Here is a 21,620-nt window from a genome sequence, read left to right as displayed (position 1 = left end):
CACAAGCTGCATCGTTAGACAAATTGAAGCACTACATTAACAGGCGGACTCTTTTGACACATCCAATTATAGGGGACGGCCTCCTTGTGAAAATGTCCTGGAGCCCATCCGGAAAAGCCCCCCCGGGGACAAATTGTGTCACTCAAATAGCGACGAAAAGGCATCTGACAAAATACCTCTGCCAAGGCCAATCTCTACAATACCAACATCTTAAGCTTGTGTTTAAAATGTAAGAAATATTGGAGTGTTTGTTTGTTAACCTGCAGCTTACCTACCAACCCAACTAACTAGTACTACTACTAATAATACTAATTAGTACCCTGACCCTGCGATGAGGTGGCGACTTGTCCAGGGTGTACGCTGCTTTCCGCCCGAATGCAGCTGAGATAGGCTCCAGCGACCCCCCCCCCGCAACCCCAAAAGTGACAAGCGGTAGAAAATGGATGGATGGATTAGCACCCAGGGCTAAGGCTACAGAGTAAGATAATGTTAGCTTGTTTCAGGGCGAAATCGATAGCCATGCACAATTGAACAACAATGCCGGATTGAGTCTACTATATTCACTTATCTGTCACAGTAAGGCGACATCTTTTATCCCAAAGGAGACTATGGGCAGTGCTGCAGCAAAGTAGAGACAATCTAATGTTGGAATGTGAAGGAATCAGCGAAAAAAACATGAAAAAATAATGGCAGACAGTGCAGCGCTGTCATAGTTATTTTTTCCATAGGAGACTGAGGGCACCACTGCAGCAAAGGGTACACAATTGAGTATATGGATGAACTAACGTTAGCATTTGTAGGAATCTGCAAAAACATGCCGCGTTGAACACATCATTCATCCATCCATCCATTTCCCACCGCTTGTCCCTTTTGGGTCGCGGGGGGTGCGGGAGCATATCTCAAATGCATTCGGGCGGAAGGCGGCATACACCCTGGACAAGTCGCTACCTCATCACAGGGCCAACACAGAGACATACAACATTCATACTCACATTCACGCACGAGGGCCAATTTAGTGTTGTCAATTACAATGTATTTAATTCTCTGCATATTTATTCAAGAGGATACTGAGGGCACCACTGCAGCAAAGCAGATACCGGGGTGGATAAAAACATTGCAGCGTTCATTGACAGCTAAACTTAGCATTTGTAGGAAACTGAGGAAACTGTAAAAACCAAACATGCTAGACTTAACCTATTTTCTTCAGCATGCTCATTCAAGAGGAGACTGAGGGCAACACTGCAGCAAAGCGAAGACTGGGGAGTATAAAAGCGTGGCAGCGTCCATTGAAAGCTAAACTTAGCATTTGTAGGAAACTAAGGAAAAGGATGCTTGATTCAACATATTTCCTCAAGCATGCTCATTTGAGAGGAGACTTGAGGCAACACTGCAGCAAAGCGGAGACTGCGGAATATATCAACATGGCAGCTTTCATACTAAGCTAACTTTAGAATGTGTGGGAAACTAAAAAATACATACTGGATTGAACATATTTTTTCAAGCATGCTAATTCAAGGGGAGACAGCGGGCACTGCTGCATCAAAGCGGAAACAGGAGTATCTTAAAACACGGTTATTTAAAGCTAACCTTAACATTTGTGTGAAATTGAAAAAAAAAAACATGCTGGATTAAACATTTTCTCAAGCATGCTCATTCAAGAGTAACATGAGGGCAACACTGGAGCAAAGCAGAGACTGGAGTATAAAACACAGCAGCTTCCATAGTAAGATAACCTTAGAATATGTGGGAAACCAAACAAAAATGCTGCATTCAACATATTTTCTCCAAGATGCTCATTCAAGAGGAGACTGAGGGCACCACTTCAGCAAAGCAGAGACTGGAAGCGTCAATTGAAAGCGGACCTTAGCATTTGTTTGAAACTGGGGAAAATAATGCTGAATTCACCATCTTTTCTCCGGAATGCTCTTTCAAAAGGAGACTGAGGGCAATACTCCAGCAAAGCGGAGACTGTGGACTATATAAAAAAAATGGCAGCGTCACTGCAACTTAGCATTTTTATGAATCTTCGAAAACCAAGTCGCGTTGAACACATCATTCAGAATGAGACGTATCTACTTCTATTATGTTCATTCAAGAGGAGACTGAGGGCGCTGCTGCAGAAAGCAGAGACGGCGGAATATAAAAACACATGGTGAGCTAACTTTAGCATTTGCGAGAAAACAATGCTGGATTCATCGTATCTTGTCAAGCATGCTCATTCAAGTGGAGACTGAGGGCACTGCTGCAGCAAAGCGGAGGCTAGAGTATAAAAACAGGGCAGTGTCAATTGAAAGCTAACCTTAACATTTGTGTAAAATTTTAAAAAATGACATGCTGTATGTAATAAACATTTTGTCGAGCATGCTCATTCAAGAGGAACATGAGGGCAAAACTGGAGCAAAGCAGAGACTGTGGAGTATAAAACACAGCAGCTTCCATAGTAAAATAACCTTAGAATATGTGGGGAAACTAAACAAAAATGCTGCATTCAACATATTTTCTCCAAGATGCTCATTCAAGAGGAGACTGAGGGCACCACTTCAGCAAAGCAGAGACTGGAAGCGTCAATTGAAAGCGAACCTTAGCATTTGTTGGACACTGGGGAAAAAATGCTGAATTCACCATCTTTTCTCCGGCATGATCTTTTAATAGGAGACTGTGGGCAATACTGCAGCAAAGCGGAGACTGTGGACTATAAAAAAAAACATGGCAGCGTCGAATGCAACTTAGCATTTTTATGAATCTTCAAAAAGCAAGTCTCATTGAACACATCATTCAGGATGAGACATTCTACTTCCATGCATGTTCAAGAGGAGTGTCAGAGTGTAAGTTATCACAAAATGTTGTGTTTCAATGAGTTCTCGGTGAACAGACAAAAGCTGTCTTTAATCCCACCAAACAGAAGGCTTGTAAAACTCCACTGTGTAGGATGGGAAGCAACATGAAGCTGTTCTGCTTTACATGTATTGTAAGCAACAGAAAGATATTGTGTTGACCCGAGATCTACAAAGCAAAGAAGAAGCAGGACCTGACTCCCCTACAGGGACCTCTTCTTTGAACTGTTTTTTGACCTTTTCTGTGAACTGTTTACGACCTTTTCTTTGAACTGTTCTGTAACCAAAGGCAACGGCTGTTTACGACCCCCATCCCTGAGAAAGAGCTGTTTCCATGTAATCAGGGAAAGTTCAAATAAAAGAGGAGGCGTACAATCTTTCAGCAGAGCGAGGTGGAATTGATTTATTGACTGAAATTGTACAAAAAGTACAGTCCAGACGTCTCTCCTCAACTGAGCCAAATTTAATCCCGCCTATGTTTGATTCCTTGCTTCTTGTCTTGTTTAATAGATGTCATCAGTGTTTGAACCTGACAAGGAGACTGAGGGCGCTACTGCAAAAAGCAGAGACGGAAGAATATAAAAACACATGGTAAGCTAACTTTAGCATTCGTGAGAAAACCTTGCTGGATTCATCGTATCTTGTCAAGCAGGCTCATTCAAGTGGAGACTGAGGGCACTGCTGCAGCAAAGTGGAGACTGTGGACTATTTCAAGGTAAACCGGGTTTGTTTCTGAAGGTTCTCGCCAAGTTTTTTTCCTTAATCGTCCCAAGCGATACTCATGTAGTGAAGTGAAGTGAATTATATTTATTTAGCGCTTCTCTAGTGACCCAAAGCGCTTTACATAGTGATACCTAATATCTAAGTTACATTTAAACCAGTGTGGGTGGCACCGGGAGCAGGTGGGTAAAGTGCCTTGCCCAAGGACACAACGGCAGTGACTAGGATGGCGGAAGCGGGAATCGAACCTGAAACCCTCAAGTTGCTGGCACGGCCACTCTACCAACCGAGCTATACCGCCAATAGTGATTAAATCTTGAACTGATACAAATTTACTTTTTAAATGTTTGTATTTACAAATTTCAAAAAGGTTTTAAGGACATGGGATTGGTTGATGGATTGGCTCGAAGTTGTGTCTCAATACTTTTGCTCACGTGATGTAACTTTATTAGGGTCTGGCTCGCAATTTTGCGGGAAGGCTAGAAGACGAATCTTGTTGGCGTGAAAGACTTGTACAAAGAAGCAAGATTAGAGGTGATTTTTTTTTTTTTATTAGTTTTTTTTTTTTTCCTTCTTACATTCCGAGGCCTTTGATGCGCCTCGCCATTGTCTCGCAGGAAATTGAAGGGGAAGCGGAGAGAAGCGGCGGAGGGCAGGCTGGAGACGACCGTGCTGGACTTGGCGGAAATGAGCCAGCCTGGCGTGAACTTGCCTTCCAGCCTGGACACAGAAAACATGGAAAAGTAAGTACAAACCCCGTTTCCATATGAGTTGGGAAATTGTGTTAGATGTAAATATAAACAGAATACAATGATTTGCAAATCATTTTCAACCCATATTCAGTTGAATATGCTACAAAGACAACATATTTAAAGTTAAAACTGATAAAAAAAAATGTTTGTGTGCAAATAATCATTAACTGTAGAATTTGATGCCAGCAACACGTGACAAAGAAGTTGGGAAAGGTGGCAATAAATACTGATAAAGTTGAGGAATGCTCATCAAACACTTATTTAGAACATCCCACAGGTGTGCAGGCTAATTGGAAACAGGTGGGTGCCATGATTGGGTATAAAAGCAGCTTCCATGAAATGCTAAGTAATTCACAAACAAGGTGAGGGTCACCAATTCGTAAGCAAATTGTCAAACAGTTTTAGAACAACATTTTTCAATGAGCTATTGCAAGGAATTTAGGGATTTTACCATCTACGGTCCGTAAAATCATCAAAAGCTGGAGAAATCACTGCACGTAAGCGATGATATTACGGACCTTTGAGCCCTCAGGCGGTACTGCATCAAAAACCGACATCAGTGTGTAAAGGATATCACCACATGGGCTCAGGAACACTTCATAAAACCACTGTCAGTAACTGCAGTTGGTCGCTACATCTGTAAGTGCAAGTTAAAACTCTACTATGCAAAGCCAAACCCATTTATCAACACCCAGGAACGCCGTCGGTTTCGCTGGGCCCGAGCTCATCTAAGATGGACTGATGCAAAGTGGTAAAGTGTTCTGTGGTCTGACGAGTCCACATTTCAAATTATATTTGGAAACTTTGGACGTGGTGTCGTCCAAAACAAAGAGGAAAATAACCATCCGGATTGTTTTAGGCGCAAAGTTCAAAGGCCAGCATCTGTGATGGTATGGGGGTGTATTAGTGCCCAAGGCATGGGTAACTTACACATATGTGAAGGCACCATTAATGCTGAATGGTCCATACAGGTTCTGGAGCAACATATGTTGTCATCCAAGCAACGTTATCATGGACGCCCCTGCTTATTTCAGCAAAACAATGCCAAGCCACGTGTTACAAGAGCGTGGCTTCGTAGTAAAAGAGTGCGAATACTTTCCTGGCCCGCCTGCAGTCCAGAACTGTCTCCCATCGAAAATGTGTGGCGCATTATGGAGCGTAAAATACGACAGCGGAGACCCGGGTCTGTTGAACGACTGAAGCTCTACATAAAACAGGAATCGGAAATAATTCCACTTTCAAAGCTTCAACAATTAGTTTCCTCAGTTCCCAAACGTTTATTGAGTGTTGTTAAAAGAAAATGTGATATAACACAGTGGTGAACATGCCCTTTCCCAACTACTTCGGCACGTGTTGCTGCCATGAAATACTAAGTTAATTATTATTTGCAAAAAAAAAATAAAGTTTATGAGTTTGAACATCACATATCTTGTCTTTGTAGTGCATTCAACTGAATATGGGTTGAAAAGGATTTGCAAATCAATGTATTCTGTTTATATTTACATCCAACACAATTTCCCAACTCATATGGAAACGGGGTTTGTAAAATGGAAAGATTCCACCTGTAGAAAATACACAAAATCAGTCTTATTTGTTCCCCCAACTTATGAATGTTTAAACTCACCCACTAAGTGAGGAACTATCGCGGTATAGCTCGGTTGGTAGAGCGGCCATGCCGACAACTTGAGGGTTCCAGGTTCGATCCCTGCTTCAGTCATCCTAGTCACTTCCGTTGTGTCCTTGGGCAAGACACTTTACCCACCTGCTCCCAGTGCCACCCACACTAGTATAAATGTAACTTAGATATTGGGTTTCACTATGTAAAGGTGCTTTGAGTCACTAGAGAAAATCGCTATATAAATATATTTCGCTTCAACTTATTTGTTTACTTCCTGGTTTTGTAGGACGCCAGAAAATAGATTTTTTCCCCCGACTAAATTACACATAGCTTGTTTGTCGTGTGCTAACATGTTTAGGTAACATGTGAAAATAGTGTTGTCCCGGTACCAAAATACTTATGTTACAATTAATGGACAGTACCATTTTTGATTAATAAACAAACAAACTGATAAATGAATGAGCGTACTAACTAACCGTCTAATGCACTAAGTGTTTGTCCATCCTTAGCCAGCGGGTCACATTTGGTTTCGTTAAAGGTCTACTGAAATGCGATTTTCTTATTTAAACGGGAATAGCAGGTCCATTCTATGTTTCATATTTGATCATTTCGCGATATTGCCATATTTTTGCTGAAAGGATTTAGTAAAGAACATCGACGATATAGTTCGCAACTTTTGGTGCCGATAAAAAAGCCTTGCCTGTACCGGAAGTAGCAGACGATGTGCGCGTGACGTCACGGGTTGTGGAGCTCCTCACATCTGAACATTGTTTACAATCATGGCCACCAGCAGCAAGAGCGATTCGGACGGAAAAAACGACGATTTCCCCAGTAATTTGAGCGAGGATGAAAGATTCGTGGATGAGGAAAGTGAGAGTGACAAAATAAGTGGGAAAAAAAAAAGGACTAGAGGGCAGTGGGAGCGATTCAGAGAGGGAAGATGCTGTGAGAGGTGCCGTGGCAGGACCACTCGGCCAGGCCCAACCGCCACAAGGGATAGAGCCATACCGCTTTGAACCCAACGCTGACGGTGACGGTCAGGAGGACGCTGCTGATATTGATGCTGGAGTAGCACACGACATAGATCACCTTCAGAATACAGAATGGTAAAATGTTAGTTATTTTTCTAAATGATCGCTGCACACTACACTGTACTTTGTGTGTGTGGTCCAATCCAACCGTGTTCGCTTGACATCTCTATTCCATAGTAAAGCTTGACTGTCATCTTTCAGGAATGTAAACACACCGGCTATGTTTGTGTTGCTAAAGCCGGCCGCAATACACCGCTTCCCACCTACAGCTTTCTTCTTTGATGTCTCCATTGTTCATTGAACAAATTCCAAAAGATTAACCAACACAGATGTCCAGAATACTGTGGAATTTTGCGATGAAAACAGACGACTTAATAGCTGGGCACGATGCTGGCACAAAATGTCCTCTACAATCCCTGACGTCACACGCAGGCATCATCATACCGGGACGTTTTCAGCAGGATTTTTCAGCGCAAAATTTTAAATTGCACTTTAGTAAATTAACCCGGCCTTATTGGCATGTGTTGCAATGTTAATATTTCATCATTGATATATAAACTAATCAGACTGCGTGGTCGGTAGTAGTGGGTTTAAGTAGGCCTTTAAGGACAACGTAAGATGTTAGAAATTATGAACAACACCGTTTTGATTAACTAACAAATGCACAGACAGAAAAATGAGCGGACAAATTAGCTAAGCTCTGAAAACGAATTGTTTGTTAGCTAGTTAGCACGTTACTTTCTTGTTCCGTTGATTACAACTAAAGACATTATAAATATTTAACAGTATTATTTACAATTAATAAACAAACAACAAACATCTTATTCACAAAGTGCCATGTTGTGTTTTTCTGTTAGCTAGCAGGTACTCAATGGTACCGTTGAGCACTACGTCAGATGTTACAAATGATCGTCAACATCGTTTTGAACGAACGAACAAACAAACCAAAACAACTGAACTTTCCTTGTACAGTGCTTGTCTTAGTTAGCTGGCTAGCACGTTGCTTCTTGGTTTTGTTGAGACCAAAATAAGATGTTACAATTAATGGACAGTAGGATTTTTTATTAATTAACAAACAAACAAACTGATAAATTAATGTACAGAAAAGCTAATCACATAACGCACAAACTTTTTCGATTAATGAACAAACAAACTGATAAATAAATGAACAAACAACGAAATAGCAATTTTAACAAAAACAAAATTGTTATTTTTGTGTTTTTTTAGCGAGCGTGCAATTTACTTACCAGTTTGCTTTATAACGACATGAAAACCTACACCTAACGAACAGTAACATTTTCGGACAAACTAAATATCTACCATGTTTGTTAGTCTGTCGTTAGCTAGCATGTTACTTCCTGATTCCGTTAAAAACCAATAAAGATGTTACAAACAATAAACAATATAATTTACGATGAATATCCATCCATCCATCAACTTCCGCTTATCCGAGGTCGAGTCGCGGGGGCAGCAGCCTAAGCAGGGAAGCCCAGACTTCCCTCTCCCCAGCCACTTCGTCCAGCTCTTCCCGGGGGATCCCGAGGCGTTCCCAGGCCAGCCGGGAGACATAGTCTTCCCAACGTATCCTGGGTCTTCCCCGTGGCCTCCTACCGGTTGGACGTGCCCTAAACATCTCCCTAGGGAGGCGTTCGGGTGGCATCCTGACCAGATGCCCGAGCCACCTCATCTGGCTCCTCTCAATGAGGAGGAGCAGCGGCTTTAATTTGAGTTCCTCCCGGATGGCAGAGCTTCTCACCCTATCTCTAAGGGAGAGACCCGCCACCAGGCGGATGAAACTCATTTCGGCGGCTTGTACCCGTGATCGTATCCTTTCAATCATGACCCAAAGTTTGTGACCATAGGTGAGGATGGGAACGTAGATCGACCGGTAAATTGAGAGCTTTGCCTTCCGGCTCAGCTCCTTTTTCACCACAACGGATCGATACAACGTCCGCATTACTGAAGACGCCGCACCGATCCGCCTGTCGATCTCACGATCCATTCTTCCCCCGCTCGTGAACAAGACTCCTAGGTACTTGAACTCCTCCATTTGGGGCAGGGTCTCCTCCCCAACCCGGAGATGGCACTCCACCCTTTTCCGAGCGAGAACCATGGACTCGGACTTGGAGGTGCTGATTCTCATTCTGGTCGCTTCACACTCGGCTGCGAACCGATCCAGTGAGAGCTGAAGATCCCGGCCAGATGAAGCAAACAGGACCACATCATCTGCAAAAAGCAGAGACCTAATCCCGCGGCCACCAAACCGGAACCCCTCAACGCCTTGACTGTGCCTAGAAATTCTGTCCATCAAAGTTATGAACAGAATCGGTGACAAAGGACAGCCTTGGCGGAGTCCAACCCTCACTGGAAAAGTGTCTGACTTACTGCCGGCAATGCGGACCAAGCTCTGACACTGACCATACAGGGAGCAGACCGCCACAATAAGACAGTCCGATACCCCATACTCTCTGAGCACTTCCCACAGGACTTCCCGAGGGACACGGTCGAATGCCTTCTCCAAGTCCACAAAGCACATGTAGACTGGTTGGGCAAACTCCCACGCACCCTCAAGAACCCTGCCGAGAGTATAGAGCTGGTCCACAATCCCACGACCAGGACGAAAACCACACTGTTCCTCCTGAATCCGAGGTTCGACTATCCGGCGTAGCCTCCTCTCCAGTACACCCGAATAATCCTTACCGGGAATAAACAAACAAAAAACATCTAACTCACTGAGTGCCATGTTGTTTTCCATTAGCAAGCAGGTACTTTTTGGTTTCATTGAGGACAACGTAAGATGCTACAAATAACTGACGACACCATTTTGAACGAGCGAACGACCGAACAAACCCGAAACAATTAACAAGCTATCTTATCCATGTACTGTACTTGTGTTTGTTAGCCAGTTAGCATGTTACCTCCTGGTTTCATTGAGACCAACGTAAGATTTTACAATTATTGAACAGTAACATTTTCGATTAATGGTTGATATCGACATGAAAACCTACACATAACGGACAGCAACATTTTCGGACAAACTAACGATCTACCATGTTTGTTAGTCCGTCGTTAGCTAGCAGGTTACTTCCTGGTTTGGACGTGCATGAAACAGGATGTTAAACTAATAGTGAATTTGTTCCGTTCACAACGAAACATACAATGGTTTATGTAAACGTACGTCGTAGAACTTGATCATTGGGATTCAAACACACTCAAAGGTACATGGCAGACGTCCTCCGCGAGCATCATGACCCGCACCCCCGCGCAATCACCTTCAGGTAGGAGTGTGATGTGCGACGGGGTTGGGGGAGAAAGTGGGTTTGCTCTGGCGGGAAATATCTATTTACGCCAACGAAAATGAAGTGGGCCCTTGTGACATTTTCACAGGCCTGCAGGCAGGAGTAACCTTCAGGACCGCTCCAGTAAGGCGGGGGATGACATGTTTTGAGTTAAATTTGACATGCTTGAGAACTACCCGGAATCTTTTGAAGAAATATCACACATTGTAGACAAGTAGAGGCAGCATACCCTCCCTGGCAGAGGTAATGACTGCGTTCTAAATTGCAATTATAGACCGCGGGCGGTGATGCAATAACGTGCTTGTATCTGCACATGTGCACACTGCCGCAGAATGACAATGAGGACTCAAAGACAGTAGACTCTCAGGTTTATATAAATGAACTGTCAGTCAAATTATTTATTCATTAGAGTGATGTTAAAACCCCAAATATGTAAAAATTTCCCCCCCAAAAAATAAAAACACCGAATATGGACCACTCTAAATAGATCTTCGTGATACTTCCTGCTAAAACTTCCTAGCAAGCTTGTGATGACTTGATGAGTCCATACTTGCAAACCTTGAGACCTACGAATTCGGGAGCTGGGGGCGGAGTTAAAGAATATATACAGGTATATATATATATATATATATATATATATATATATATATATATATATATATATATATCTCATGGGTACAAGCGGCCGAAATGAGTTTCCTCCGCCGTGTGGCGGGTCTCTCCCTTAGAGATAGGGTGAGAAGCTCTGCCATCCGGGAGGAACTCAAAGTAAAGCCGCTGCTCCTCCTCATCGAGAGGAGCCAGATGAGGTGGTTCGGGCATCTGGTCAGGATGCCACCCGAACGCCTCCCGAGGGAGGTGTTTAGGGCACGTCCAACCGGTAGGAGGCCACAGGGAAGACCCAGGACACGTTGGGAAGACTTATGTCTCCCGGCTGGCCTGGGAACGCCTCGGGATCCCCCGGGAAGAGCTAGGCAAAGTGGCTGGGGAAAGGGAAGTCTGGGTTTCCCTGCTTAGGCTGTTGCCCCCGCGACCCGACCTCGGATAAGCGGAAGAAGATGGATGGATGGATATATATATATATATATATATATATATATATAAGCCGCCTTCTGCCCGATTGTAGCTGAGATAGGCACCAGCACCCCCGCGACCCCCAAAGGGGAATAAGCGGTAGAAAATGCATTAAGGAAATATATATGTATCTATATATGTATATATATTTATATATAACTATTGAGGGAACCCCTCATGAAACAGTTCTGTAGAGATGAAGTAGTCTTGTGATTTTTTCCCACACATACCAATATATATATATATATCCATCCATTTTCTACCGCTTATTCCCTTTCGGGGTCGCGGGGGGTGCTGGTGCCTATCTCAGCTACAATCGGGCGGAAGGCGGGGTACACCCTGGACAAGTCGCCACCTCATCGCAGGGCCAACACAGATAGACAGACAACATTCACACTCACATTCACACACTAGGGCCAATTTAGTGTTGCCAATCAACCTATCCCCAGGTGCATGTCTTTGGAAGTGGGAGGAAGCCGGAGTACCCGGAGGGAACCCACGCATTCACGGGGAGAACATGCAAACTCCACACAGAAAGATCCTGAGCCTGGATTTGAACCCAGGACTGCAGGACCTTCGTATTGTGAGGCAGACGCACTAACCCCTCTGCCACCGTGAAGCCTATATATATATATATATATATATATATATATATATATATATATATATATATATATATATATATATATATATATATATATATATATATATATACACACAGAGGGGCAAAAAAGTACTTAGTCAGCCAGCGATTGTGCAAGTTCTCCCATTTAAAATGATGACAGAGGTCTTTAATTTTCATCATAGGTACACTTCAACTGTGAATAATAATAATAATAATGGATTAGATTTATATCGCGCTTTTCTATTGCTAGATACTCAAAACGCTCACAGAGAAGTGAGAACCCATCATTCATTCACACCTGGTGGTGGTAAGCTACATATGTAGCCACAGCTGCCCTGGGGTAAACTGACGGAAGCGTGGTTGCCAGTTTGCGCCTACGGCCCCTCTGACCACCACCAATCATTCATTCATCATTCATTCACCAGTGTGAGCGGCACCGGGGGCAAGGGTGAAATGTCCTGCCCAAGGACACAACGGCAGCGATTTGGATGTCAATAGGTGCGAAGCGAACCTGCAACCCTCAGGTTTCTGGCACGGCCGCTCTACCCACTACGCCATGCCGCCCCAAAGACAGAATGTGAAAAAAATCCAGGAATTCACATTGTAGGAATTTTAAAGAATTTATTTGTAAATTATGGTGGAAAATAAGTATTTGGTCAACCATTCAAAGCTCTCACTGATAGAAGGAGGTTTTGGCTCAAAATCTCACGATACATGGCCCCATTCATTCTTTCCTTAACACGGATCAATCGTCCTGTCCCCTTAGCACAAGAACAGCCCCAAAGCATGATGTTTCCACCGACATGCTTCACAGTAGGTGTGGTGTTCTTGGGATGCAACTCAGTATTCTCCTTCCTCCAAACACGACGAGTTGAGTTCAGTTCAGTCCCTCTGGCCGTATGTTTGACACCCCTGCTATAGACATTTAATCCCCAAACACTTTTGTGATGTGGACTGATGCGAGTTCCGAAAAGGGAACACTTACTCATTTGTCTTATGACTTCAGCCACTGCAGCCATCTTTCCAATGTAACTAAAAAAAAAAAAATCATCTGTAACCGCATTCAAAATGAACAGTGTTCTTTTCTCGGTGAATGAGTCGTTAAGTACTACACAGTGTTAACATGTTGGGGGCCGGTTGGCTAATGATGGCCTCAAGAAGGAGGTGGACGTTTATTTGGCTGCTGTCTTCACGTCTATAAGCAGAGCTGTCAGCGCTGAAAGGGCAGTGAGAGAACCTGATGGCCGGCAGGTGCTCGCAGGCTTTTTGGACGGCGACCTCAGATACCTCCTGTCTGGCTTACATCCTGACCTTTAACCGCTCCTCGTGCACCTGACCGCCACCTGAACCCTCAATTTGGCAAAAATGTAATGACATACTTGGTGTACGCACAGATTCAGTATCATAACACTATCGCTTTTAAGACTTCGGGGGTGGAAAGCGGTGTTGTGTTTCAGCTTCAACGCTCGCCACGTTCTTGGCCGCGTTCTATTTTTACGATCCCTTCTTGTTGGCGTGCCGGCACATTGGCATGACGGAGGACCACATCACAGCCAAAAAGTCGTCATCACCTCCCCGGTGACAATGTGCTCCATTCGTCGCTCCCGCTGAGCTGCTGTGCGCTTGCCCGGCGCTCTATATCAGGTCTCTTTGCTTTGTTGTCTATCGCAACACGCCTGTTCTCGTTCTGCTAACAGGAAGTGCTATTTATCCAGCCCAATAGATCATTTAAAGGCCTACTGAAATAATTACGCGTGCGCGTGACGTCCCGGATTGGAGGGGACATAATAGCGCAGCACCATTTGCGTCTAAAAGTCTTCTCTTTTCATCGCGCAATTGCACAGTATTCTGGACATCTGTGTTGCTGAATCTTTTGCAATTTGTTCAATTAATAATGGAGAAGTCAAAGTAGAAAGATGGAGGTGGGAAGCTTTAGCCTTTAGCCACACAAACACACGGTGTTTCCTTGTTTAAAATTCCCGGAAGTGAAGCTTTACTATGGATCAGAGCGGTCAAGCGAACATGGTTCCCGACCACTTGTCAACCGGCAGGTTTCGGTGAGAAAATTGTGGTAAAAAATCGCCTCTTACCGGAGATCAGCTGGGCTTGCGCCGTCCATGCAGCTGCCGTGGACTTCCCTCAGAGACTGGCGTCAAGACACCCGTGGACACACCCTTCAGACTATCAGGTACTATTCAATCTCACTAAAACACTAGCAACACAATAGAAAGATAAGGGATTTCCCAGAATCATCCTAGTTAATGTGTCTAAAAACATCTGAATCAGTGAGAGCTTTGAATGGTTGACCAAATACTTATTTTCCACAATAATTTACGAATAAATTATTTAAAATTCCTACAATGTGAATTCCTGGATTTTTTTTCCACATTCTCTCTCTCACAGTTGAAGTGTACCTATGATGAAAATTACAGACCTCTGTCATCATTTTAAGTGGGAGAACTTGCACAATCGGTGGCTGACTAAATACTCTTTTGCCCCACTGTAAACCAAGAGCAGATGACAACACCAACGTAATATAATAACTATACACCATGTGACACTGACTTTATGTTATGCGTTTTACTCTTTGTTTGTTTTTCTGTAGATGTATTTCTTTTAAAAATTGACTTAAGCTACACGTTATATTTCTCTAAAGATGTGGTTATTTTAAATTGATTTATGGATTGGATATATTTTGTTTTGACTTCAAAGTTATGTACCACAAACTTCACTGCTTCGCCCTTAGAGGGCGTGTAGAGCAGAAGGGCAAAAGCTCGCTTGATCTTGATTTTCAGTATGAAAATCAAGATCAAGCGACCCGAAAGATGGTGAACTATGCCTGGGCAGGGCGAAGCCAGAGGAAACTCTGGTGGAGGCCCGCAGCGGTCCTGACGTGCAAATCGGTCGTACGACCTGGGTATAGGGGCGAAAGACTTTTCGATAAATCATTAACATTTCTCTGTTATACCATTAATGTAAATTATACTATGTGGAGGCCATAATTATTCATTTGACAAATGACTACAATAACGTTAAAGTAAGTAAAATAAAATTGTCAAAATAGTTGTATGGGGTCATATAAAGTATATATTAACTTATTATTACTATTATTACTATCATCACATTATAATATTTTTTATTATTATTGCTAGTATTTGTTTGTGTTATTATTTTTTGTCAAGGAATGTTATTTTTATTTATTTTATAAATAAACATTAAAATGATTTTATTATTATTGTTACTTTTATTAGTATTGTTATTTATTATTATTATTTTGAGTTATTTTTCTGTACAGTACACCCCTTTGATCCACAGTGGTTAGTTAATGTTGATTTACAAAAAATAATGGAAATGAAGTTTTGATTTAATGTAATGATCAAGCATTACCATATTTCTGTTATACCATTAATGTGATGGATAACATATTTTTTTACTTGACGTATAACTACATTTACGTTAAACTAAGTAAAATATATTTTTAATAATTGTATGAGGTCAAAATACATATATTTTTCAGATATTTTATTATTATTATTATTATCATTTTTTATTATTATTTTAATTTGTTTTAATTATTTTCTTTTTAAATGCATGTTCGTTTTATTTATTTTATAAATGTTTTTTATGTAATGTGGCATTTTCCTCTAGAGTAATTTGTTATTTTTATTACATTTTTAAATTAAGATTAATTTATATGGAGTTTTGAATAAATGTAGTAATCAATCATCAACACTCTCTGTTATGCCATTAATGTAAGTTATATCATGTGGATGACATAATTATTCACTTGACAAATGACTATATTTACGTTAAATTAAGTAAAATACAAATCTTGAAAATAATTGTAAGGGGCAAAAATAGAGCATTTGATAGCTATTACTATTTATTAATTTTTTTAATGACTGTTATATTTATTTCATAAATGACTTAAGGGTATGTGTTATTTTCCGATGCAGTGATTTATAATTAAAGTTTTGATTAAATCTAATGATCAAGCTTTAGCATTTTTCTTTTAGGGCATTAATGTGAATTATATTTTGTGGATTACATAATTATTTCCTTGACAAATGACTACATTTACGTTAAGTTAAAGGCCTACTGAAACCCACTACTACCGACCACGCCTGTCTGATAGTTTATATATCAATGATGAAATCTTAACATTGCAACACATGCCAATACGGCCTTTTTAGTTTACTAAATTGCATTTTATAAATTTCGCGCGAAGTATCCTGTTGAAAACCTCACGGTATGATGATGCGTATAATGACGCGTGCGCGTGACGTCACGCATTGTTGCGGACATTTTGATCCAGCACCGATCCCAACTATAAGTCGTCTGCTTTAATTGCATAATTACACAGTATTTTGGACATCTGTGTTGCTGAATCTTTTGCAATTTGTTCAATTAATAATGGAGACGTCAAAGAAGAAAGATGTAGGTGGGAAGCGGTGTATTGCTGCCGCCTTTAGCAACACAAACACAGCCGGTGTTTCCTTGTTTACATTCGGCTCTTACCGTAGACATGAGCGGAGTACTGGCTTGCGTCGTTCCTCCTTCAGCTGCGGACTCTCTAGCCTCCTCCCACCGGCCGCCACCGGCCGTCGGATGCTTACACCGCGGAGGAGGGAAAAAAAAAATCAGCCCGGCTGCCTTGCCTCGTCGAGAAACGTGGCTTCCCTCGGAGACACTGGCGGTCACTACACCCGTGGCCACAGCCCTCCGACATTCAGGTACGACCATATAATCTCACTAAAACACTAGTAACACAATAAGCAGTTATGGGATTTTCCAGAATGATCCTAGTAAATGTGTCTAATAACATCTGAATCGCTCCCACTGCCCTCGTCTTTTTTTTCTTCTTCTATTTCTTCACTCTCACTTTCCTCATCCACGAATCTTTCATCCTCGCTCAAATTAATGGGGAAATCGTCGCTTTCTCGGTCCGAATCGCTTTCGCTGCTGGTGGCCATGATTGTAAACAATGTGAGGATGTGAGGAGCTCCCCAACCCGTGACGTCACGCGCATATCGTCTGCTACTTCCGGTACAGGCAATGCTTTTTTACTAGTGACCAAAAGTTGCGAATTTTATCGTCGATGTTCCCTACTAAATCCTTTCAGCAAAAATATGGCAATATCGCAAAATGATCAAGTATGACACATAGAATGGACCTGCTATCCCCGTTTAAATAAGAAAATCTCATTTCAGTAGATCTTTAAGTACAATAACATTCTATTGAATAATTGTATTGGGTCAAAATATATATTTTATAGAAAATATGGTAGCAAATATTATCATTATTATTATTATGTTGTTATTTTTCATTATTATTAAACATTCTAGAATTTCAAGCCCAATGGCTGATTAGTCATTTCAAAATAAATCCTTACATGTGGCATCCGGGTTGTTCAAATTACTATGAAAACATATACACATCTTTGTGTTGCTGTAATGTTTTTACAACACTAAAATGAACAACCATGGAGGAAAAAAAAGCAGGACAAAATGCATTTCCTAACGTAAACTTTACTTGAAAATTACCTTGGCGCTCTTATACTGAAAGGAAGCTTCCTGTGCCATCTTGCCGCTTCAATCAATGGCGGCTTGACAGACCCGCGGCATCGGATGGCTGCGCTGCCGCCTTTTAGTCAGTCAGTCGGTACCGAGTCGACCTGCTTTCTTCGCCGCTTGACACCACAGACCACGACCACCGGACCGGGGAGGCGACGGAACCGGCTCCGGTAAGACAACCCCTGTGTTAAATAAGACTCTTTTGTGTCCGTTGTGGCTCGGCGGTGATGCTGTGTCTACTACAGGTGTTAAATGGAGGGAAACACCTGGAATGTTCTAGAAGTTTTATTGGAGTTGGTTGTCACGAAGTTCGAACCAGAAATTAAAGTTTGGGCTCCAGAAAGTTATCAAGTTTGACCCAGCAAGGATGTTTTGCTTTCTTTTAAGTCAGTGTTTTTTTTAAATGGGGTTTACAACAGATTTCCAAGTAATGAATGTCTTTATTAAAATAACTATTTATGGCAGGGGTGTCCAAAGTGCGGCCCGGGGGCCATTTGCGGCCAGCAGCTAATCGTTTACCGACCCGCCACATTCAGCAAAAATTTCAAAATTGACAGTATTGCAAAAATATTTAAAAACATTTCAAAAAAGTGAAATGAGGTGAAATCTAATGAGAAAAAGTGGCAATGTTGACACAAAGCTGCCATGCAGGCAGTTTTTTTGTTCCTTTTTTTATTTAATTTTTTCCATTGCTCAAAAAAAAAAAGGACAAAAAAATCCATGTTATAATGAATTATTACTTAAAAATTCTCACTTTAAAATGTTTTATGTGGAAAAAATATTGCATACCATATTTCCTTGAATTGCCGCAGGGCATATAGTATGCGCCTGCCTTGAATTACTGCCGGGTCAAACTCGCTTCCCAGAATAATTAGCGCATGCTTAGATTACTGCCTGGTCAAACTTGTGACGTCATGAGTGACACGTCCCCTGTCATCATTTTCAAAATGGAGGAGGCTGATTTCAATACCTTGTAATTTGAAATTGCATAAAGGGAAGAAGATTAAGAGCTATTCAGTAGGATTTAAGGTCCAAGCTTACATCACACTCAAATTTTTACTGCATACTTTTGGTAAGTGCCAGAGTGAGAAGAGGTTTTAAAATAATTAGTGCATGCTTACTTTTGCCGCATGCCTTTGGTAAGCGCAGGAGTGAGAAGAGGTTTTAAAATAATTAGCGCCCCGGCGGCAATTCAAGGAAATATGGTATGTTGTGTGGTTGCCAGCCATATAAAAACATCAAAGTCTTGACAAAAGAACACAAAACAAACAAAATAACAGTTGAACTTAAAATCGACAGCTATATCGGAAGTTGATCTTGAAATTTAAGTGTTAAAAGTTTAAAAAAACTAATAAAGTGTATCACTTTATGAGTGAGGAACCTTTCGGATCTCAAATATATTTAGTAGGATTTTATTTAACTTTTCACTTTGATTACTCAAAAATATTAAATAATTAAAATCAATGGTGTCCTGCATTATTGATCTTTGAGGGCCTTAAAGGCCTACTGAAATGAGATTTTCTTATTTAAACGGCGATCGCAGGTCCATTCCATGTGTCATACTTGATCATTTTGCGATATTGCCATATTTTTGCTGAAAGGATTTAGTAGAGAACATCAACGATAAAGTTCGCAACTTTTGGTTGCTAATAAAAAAGCCTCGTCTGTACCGGAAGTAGCAGACAATGTGTGCGTGACGTCATGGGTTGTAGGGCTCCTCACATCCTCACATTGTTTATAATCATAGCCACCAGCAGCGAGAACGATTTGGACCGAGAAAGCGACGATTTCCCCATTAATTTGAGCGAGGATGAAAGATTCGTGGATGAGGATAATAAGAGTGAAAGACTAAAAAAAAAAAGAAAAAAAAAGGCAAGGGCAGTGGGAGCGATTCAGATGTTATTAGACACATTTACTAGGATAATTCTGGAAAATCACTTATCTGCTTATTGTGTTATTAGTGTTTTAGTGAGATTATATGGTACCTGAAAGTCGGAGGGGTGTGGCCATGGGTGTGGTGACCGCCAGTGTCTCCGGTGGGAGGAGGTAATAGTCCGCAGCTGCAGGAGGACGCAAGCTCCGCTCATGTCTACAGTAAGAGCCGATTTATTAGCACAATATTCTCACCGAAACCTGCCGGTTGACATGTGGTCGGGAACCATGTTGGCTAGACCGCTCTGTTCCATAGTAAAGCTTCACCTTCGGGAATGTAAACAAGGAAACACCGGCTGTGTTTGTGATGCTAAAGGCAGCTGCAATACAACACTTCCCACCTCCATCTTCTCTTCTTTGACTTCTCCATTATTAATTGAACAAATTGCAAAAGATTCAGCAACACAGATGTCCAGAATACTGTATGATTATGCGATTAAAGCAGACTACTTATAGCTTGGATCGGGCTGGAAGAACATGTACGCCACTACCGGTGACGTCACGCGCACGCGTCATCATAAGCGTCATCATTCCGCGACATTTTCAACAGGATACTTTGCGGGAAATTTTAAATTGCAATTTAGTAAACTAAACCGGCCCTATTGGCATGTGTTGCAATGTTGAAATTTCATCATTGATATATAAACTATCAGACTGTGTGTTCGGTAGTAGTGGGTTTCAGTAGGCCTTTAAAAATGATCACTTTAAAGTTTTTTATGTGGAAAAAATATTGCATATGTTGTGTGGTTGCCGTATAAAAACATCTAAGTTTTGACAAAACGCTTTATGAGTGGGGAACCTTTCGGATCTCAAATATATTTAGTAAGCTTTTATTTAACTTTTCACTGTGATTACTCAAAAATATTAAATAATTAAAATCAAAGGTGTCCTGCATTATTGATCTTTGACGTGTATCTTGACACATACAGATAAATAGACATTCCTTCAGGGAGGGCGTGAAAAAAGTATGTAACCTACACAAATGTAACTGTGAGCAAGTTCCAAACAGCCATTTTAATAGCGTGAGAGGTAATGGCGGAATAGCATCTTTAGTGTTAGTAAAGAACTATCTTGACAGATACAGATTAAAAAAAGCCCATTAACTTTAGGGGGGGTGACGCATATTCTACAGAAATGTATTTCTTGACTATAACACCGACGAGGTATTGTACAAACTCGTACATGTGCAAACGTTTTCTTCCCGTTGGCCGTCAATCTGAATAAAATAGGTAAATGTGTGCATTTACTTAGTTGCCGTGGAGCAATCCCAGATTTTATTCATAAGCTTACTGCGCACTGAACTGGAAGGGGTGCTCGAAAAACCAATTCACTCTAAAATAGCGATTGTTATATATTCTATTTCTAAATTGATATATAATTTTCGAGAATTGATTTAAAAAAGAAAAAACTTTTTTTTGTCTCAATTTTTATTATTGACATTATTACTGATACTGTTGCTTTTATTCATTGTTGTTTTTCTATTTAGTATTGTTGTCACACCTATGGTTCATGTTTTGTTTTGGTCATGCCATGTTTAGTTTTTTGGACAATTATTTCTGTTTTGCATTTCCTTGTTTGTCTTGTTACCATGCCAACTGATTTAGTTTTCATCTGTCATATCCGATCATGAGTTTTATATGGCCATACTACCCTGAGCATCCCCAATCTCATCTGTTCTTAAAGCTAAGCAGTGTCTGTCCTGGTTAGTACTTGGATGGGAGACTGCCTCGGAATACCAGGTGCTTTTGACCTTTGGACTCTTAAGTTTCTTTTTTTTTCTCTCTCTGTTTTGTTACCATGACGACCAATCAGTTCACTTGTCTTGTCTCACACCTGTTTTAACTTATCATGTTCATTATTTAAGCCACAGTTACCAGACTGTCAGTCTGGCAACATCACCTCCTTCACGACCTCGATTATCTGCTTCATGCCTTGCTATGCTGTTTGTTTTGTCCATGTAAGTTTTTGTCATTCATGCCATAGCACGAGTGTTTTGTTTCATGTTTATAGTTTATAGCCTTTGTGCTAGTCTTTTGTTTCATAGCCCAAGTTTTGTACCTCCATTGTGAGTGCTTTTTGTTTGTTCCTGTTTTTAGTTTATGAGTGAATGAATTAAATATGTACCTACCTCTACGCCGTTTCCACACCATTCGCTTTGCACC

The 21,620-nt window shown here is 41.3% G+C and overlaps 1 protein-coding gene across 1 annotated transcript in view; it reads left to right on the top strand.

Annotated features, from left to right (window-relative positions):
• The first annotated feature begins 17,506 nt into the window (after positions 1 to 17,506).
• znf385c (zinc finger protein 385C) overlaps positions 17,507 to 21,620 on the top strand; it is a 393,452-nt gene continuing 389,338 nt past the window's right edge. Inside the window, exon 1 of the mRNA XM_061905445.1 lies at positions 17,507 to 17,696. The gene's annotated coding sequence lies outside the window, so the exon portion shown is untranslated. The remainder of the gene's footprint in view (positions 17,697 to 21,620) is intronic.

Source organism: Nerophis ophidion, linkage group LG07 (assembly GCF_033978795.1).
Source record: "Nerophis ophidion isolate RoL-2023_Sa linkage group LG07, RoL_Noph_v1.0, whole genome shotgun sequence".
In the NCBI taxonomy this organism is placed as follows: domain Eukaryota; kingdom Metazoa; phylum Chordata; class Actinopteri; order Syngnathiformes; family Syngnathidae; genus Nerophis; species Nerophis ophidion.
The sequence above is the reverse complement of the archived record's forward strand: the minus strand, read 5'-3'. Positions and strand labels throughout refer to the sequence as shown.